Source organism: Falco rusticolus, chromosome 1, assembly GCF_015220075.1.
Source record: "Falco rusticolus isolate bFalRus1 chromosome 1, bFalRus1.pri, whole genome shotgun sequence".
NCBI lineage: Eukaryota > Metazoa > Chordata > Aves > Falconiformes > Falconidae > Falco > Falco rusticolus.
In genome coordinates, this window is record NC_051187.1 from 118,147,755 (window position 1) to 118,153,754 (window position 6,000).

The following is a 6,000-nucleotide window of genomic DNA, read 5'->3' on the forward strand; positions in this document are numbered from 1 at the left end:
GCAGCAGTAATATACCCTCACTAAAATATTAGAGAGAAATATGGCTCATTAAGTCTTAATTTATGTGAATATTTTGCATAGCTTTAGGAACTACAGCTAGGATTCATCAAAAGAAACTAGCAGAGAACACGTTCAATACAAGAACCTCATTCTTCACATAATGAGCAATTAAGCTGTAGAAGTGTTTGCTTAGAATGCTGTGAGCATTAAGAGCCAACATAGGTTTGAAACCAAGCTGACAATTTCATGAAGGAAAAAACACAGTTGAGGGTCATTAAAAACAATAGAAGTATTTTCAAGCATCTCAGGGAAGTTCCCTGAACTGTAGCTTTTCAGAGGATAGGAGAATATTTGGTGGCTGTATTGCCCTTGTCTTGTCTTCATAGTCTTCCCTAGGTAGCCACGAGTAACGACTGTCAGTGACAAGACACCAACTAGATTAACTTTGTAATAGATGAAGTGCGTCTCCTCTTAGTTTCTTAGGAATAGTAAATCTTTAGCTCTTAATATGATTTAACTAGTATCTCTGCTAAAATTAACAGAAAAGAATGTTCTGTGGTTTCTAAAGAAGCTAAAAGTTGCATTCTTGCTTTAGGGGAAAGCAATCCATTGCTGATGAGGAAGTAAATATCCAAAAGTTAAACAGTGTTCTCTAGAAACACTTCTAGAATAACTTTAGCCTACTAGTTTATTTTATTTTCTAGATTAAAAAGTATGTGACACTTAAAATTCAGTATGCGTTCTATGTTGCTCCATTAGATTGATAATGTAAGGCAACGGTATCTTTTTTTCAGTTTCCCTCCTGGGTTGATGCCCACAAGAATATCAGTAGCAAATAGACATGGGAATTTCAAATTTCATTTCTCAGAAATGGAACTTTTGAAATTCACTTGCTATGAAAATTAATGTTAATGAATATTTTTGATAATGCAACAGAGCCTATTTAAGAATGAATCTTTTCCATTCAGCAATTAATGCAGCAATTAATGAAAGCAGAAAGTTCCTACAAGGATACTGGAAGCCTTGAAACACTTATTCTACTAAATTAATCTGACCCTGTTAAATTGAAGAATCTGTTAGAAATCCATTTTAATCCAGTGCTAACACAGTGAGAACACTTCTGATGACTATTTGATAATAAGCAACGGGCTTATCATCACTTTGAAAGTCTTGCAAAGTGTTTTCTTTCTTTTTTTTGTAAGAAGAAAACTCACAGGGGAAGTCCTTAATTAAAGATGACATGATTTTTGTTATTCAAGGTAAAGGGATGCTTTGGTCCTCTGTTCTGGAGAGGATGCCTTATGAGCCCCCCCCCCAAATGGAAATATTTTCTTTTTCCCCTTTTTGCTCCTTTGAATATGAAGTCTATAGATGTTTATCCCTAAATTTAAATCTAGTCGTAGCTGTCCAACATTATTAAGAGAGTCAGGAAAATGAAACAGCTGGAGGAGTAAACACAGAGTCTGAAAGCTTGCTTTTAGCTTTAATATAGACATGAGGTTAAACCCATGTCTCATTGGGGTAGCTCTACCACAGGTCCCAAAGACCTCTAGGTTTCTTGCAGAGGTATCATTTATTTATTTCATTTGTTCGAAATATCTTTAATTTTATCTGCTCCAGTGCTCAGCTTGTCTTCCACTTCACACAAGGGGAATTTATTTCGTTTTTGACTCCGTAACACACATTAGCCTGGCAATACTTCTGGGCAGATAAGCCCAAGCACACCTGAGAACGAGGAAGCAAGGACCCACCACAACAGACGTACCCCTCTGCAGATGTCCTTGGGACAGTGGCAGTTTGCTGCAAACCTCCCCACACCCAGCCTGGAGGAAGGCTGATGCTGCCAGCCTGGGGGCCAGGAGGGCACCTGGGGGTGAGTGTGACACCAGGCAAAAGTAGTATCCTATAAGCAGATTTTCTTATATAATGATTTCATTTAGATTATTAATGAGATTATTAATGAGGTTTTTCTTTTCAGTTAGGACTGTTAGCTGCTTTAAACACAAATCAGACAAGCAATGGATTCTTGGCTCCATACGTTTAGTGTGTCCCCTTTTGCACATGACAGGATATCGAACACTAGATGTCCAACATTAGGTACCCGATATTGATCCTCTTCCACAGATGGGAAAATAGTAAAATTATGTCCAAAGAGATACAGAGAGTCTGTACTAAATCTAGAATTACAGATTGCTACTTGTTACTTCACTCCTCCTCATTTCTTTATATTTCTTTATAGGTTATATTTAAATATGAAGTTATAAAACATGGGATGAAGTAAAAATAATACTTTTAAATAATAAAAGGAAACATTTTCCTTGATACCTCTGGTTTTTTTAAGATTAAGATTAAAGCAATTAGTATTTTTACTGGAAGGGTAGCATGGTAGAAATTACAAAGCAGAATTAAAATTTTAAAATGGTTCTTCATCACAGCATTCAATGCTGTTAAGCACAAAGATATATGAGGGGCCTGAATGGGAGAACAAGACTAATAATTGCAAAGGTTCAAAATACCCCTGCATAATTGGAAAAAAACATATGATAGGCTGTTTATATTAAGAGCTTTTCATTCCATGCTGATGTGACCAATACCAAGCAAAGCACTAAATATGAGTTGAACAGTATAGGAATTTCAATTCTCAATGCATATTTAACATAACCTTTTCTTGTTTAATGCAAACAGACCAGCACATACCAAGATGTCTCCATACACAGAGAAGAGGAAGCAAACAGAAATTACATCCAATTTCAGAGCATAAAAACTGCTCAGGCTCCAGACAGAGCTCTGCTTCTGTCATTCAAATCACAGGGCTGAAAACCAGGGCTGTCCCCCACACCGACCTTCACTGGGATATCGATGTACGTAGCAGATGGCCACTATCAGCATGTGCTGTGCAGTTCTGACACTTCACAATAAGTGCAGGTGCCAAATGCCAACCCTCTGTGCTAGTTCTGGGCAGATTTGGCCTCTGGGAATGATCCTGATTTTCTCCAGCCGGAAGAGTCAGCACCAGTAGTTTCAGCTGAGTTATCACCAGAGACTTGGTGTGAAACCAGCCTTCTTCTCTGTTCATTAGGGGAATTTCAGCTGAGTGCTAAAATGTCATCTTTCTCAAAAAGTGAGCTGAGGTCTTTACTCTTTCCAGCTTCAGAACACTTAAACACAATCAACCGAAAGGTTGAGTTGAGTTTTACCTGAAATCGGATATTACTATTGACCACAAACGTTCTAGCAGAATTGTTGATAATTTGACGGATTAATTCAATATTTTATCTTTGCAGCACATTTAGTATGATCACAAGCTGCTTCTTCAACCGCCGTTGACTAATTTTTTTCACAACATGCAAGCTAATCATCAGAATAAAAAATGTAATTATCATCAGTGATACTCTTAATACTATAAAAAAGGGTTTCCTTTACAAGAAGGAAATACAGCTTTTCAGTTTTGTACTGTTCTACTTTATCATAGTGCTCTTTTTTCTCACTGATTTCAATTTTTGATTCTTATCTTGAAAAACTTGTAAATTATAAGCATTTTGGTTACACAAATTGCACCCTCTAGAACTTCTGAAGCACAAAAAGTTAGTGATAGTTCTGAATTCCTTTTGAAATATGGCAAGATCCAAAATTAACTGTAATTTCAGTATGCTTAATTACACATGTAAATACTATAGGAAAGGTAAAAGTCAATAACTACTTTTATAGATGTCTTGATAACAGTTTTGGTTAAAATATTATGAAAAATCCCAGTTTTCTCTTTGAAACAGAAGCTTTCAAACAGTTATGTTTCCCAGTACTCTCTTCATTCCAAATTGTATTTAAAATACTTTCAAATATTTTAGTCAAGTCTAGTCCCTGTCCAGTGGTGCGTATTACTTACATGCATAAATGTTTGCAGAATTAGGACCTTATTATAATTTATGCATGCAAATGTATTTGCTTTCTTTTTTTCCTTTCCCCCTCCCCTGAAATATATGTGTCTATACTTTGAATATATAAAGAAGAGGAATAGTAACGGTTTGACAAAGCCACTAAAATAAATGAGTTGTTCACACTATTTGAACTATATGTGAACAGGTTCATTCCATGGGTTCCTACCATTTCTCCTGCTTCCCAGGAATATCTTTTAAAAAAACCTGTTCTCTCACTAATTAAGAGGCAATGAAGTCTGAACCCTCTGATTGTGCGCTGATTACTGAGCCCTCACTCCATGGCTTTGGTTCCTGGATGGACTTAAAATGCCTGTTCTGCCCAGGATTATGAACTAAAGCTTTGGTGTCTTTTGGCATATGCAAAGGGGTGGATTTAGCAATTCTAAAGCAACTTAAAAGAAAATATCTCTAAATCGATTTCCAAAAGTGTTATTTAGTTCTTAAATCATGTTTGAAGAATCATGTGGGACAATTTCCATGGAAGATACATAAAGACTATGATACAGCAACTGACCTGTTAGTAATCATGTGAATTAATTAAAATCAGAGCTTACCAAGAAATGTATCCTGCCCTTCTTGTAACTATCCCATTTTTCTCCACTATGCATGCTGTACTGTCACTTAATCTTGCCTCATATGACCTTCTTGTACATGTACCACCAGGAACAGTATTTACGGCTCTACTAATGTGCGTTAAGTAACTTGCATGGTTCTGGTCCTTTCTTTTGTGGTCTGTACCACTGTGGGCAATATCAGACCAGTCTTTGACCAGTGTTATCATGGTAATAATAATAAGGGTGGTTCTCCAAGATCTGAGAATGAAAACCAAGCTTCAAGTTTTTGTATATAAACAGAAAATAATCAACTACTCCTCAAATGATTAATAGTAGTACTGTAAAAACAACAACAAGAAAAAATATCCAGCTTGCCTCTCCTTTCACCTCTAGTACTTTCCCATTAGTATTTTAGGAAACTTCAGTTTCTGTCCGTAAAGGATTGGAGAATTCTTGCAGATGTCAGCATAATTCATTTTCATATTTTGCTGTGCTCTTGTGGTCACTATGTGGACTTTCTCCATCATAAGTAGGTACTCGAATCTCACCTTCATTCCCATCACATATCCCCACTCTTTCTTTTTCCTTCAGCACTAATACACAGCCCCAGTTTACTGAATCATTCCTCATTCTATATGTATATGACAGCTATCTTTTGAGCATCTGCAGTTGTTCTGTCTGTGACAATTAAAAATTCATTTTGCATACAATTTCATATCTTTTAAATAACAGGTTTAAAATTTATTTTTTTTCTTTTTTTCCCAAATGTCTTTTTGAGCTGAAAATACGCTCATCCAGAAATCTGGTCCAAGAGAAGGGCCAATTGCACCAAAAGGTAAATCTATGCAATTTTGTCACTTCAAGGGATGTTCTATGGAGTCTGAAATGGGTGCACTATTGAATCCTTCCCACCTTCTCTAACACCTGTACCACCCATTGGTGTGGCTCACAGACCACAAGTTAGGGTTTTGAGGAGAATAATAAGACATAGCAGATGAAAGAAATTTGATTTCTGCTTTCATCTGAAGGAGGCAATTCTCTACTTGGAGGAGGCTGACTGTAAATGGATACAGGCAGTATAATGTGGGTTGGCATGGCTTCACCTTTTATTAAATTAAATGATATTTAACAGTACATTGGAACAGGTCTTGGTTCTCTACTAAAACAATAAATGTCTCTACAATCTGTGAAATGTCTTAGAAGAATAATTAATAATAATACATTATTTTCCAACAACAAAATAGTGATGTCCAGTGGGATATGTTCTTCTCAAGCACGTTAAAAATCTTTGCCAAATGTTTATTCCTGTAACATTTGCAAAGTGTTTTTTTTCCTGTTCTCATGAGTCCTGCTGTTTTGTTTAAGGCTGGAAAGGGTAAATGTTGGTGAAAACTCATTTGCATCAAAAATACCGAGCTGATAGCAAAGTAATCTAAGAACAAATACCCAAGACTCCAGAACACATATTTAGGCATATTCTCATTTTTTTAGTGCATATCAAATGATAACCC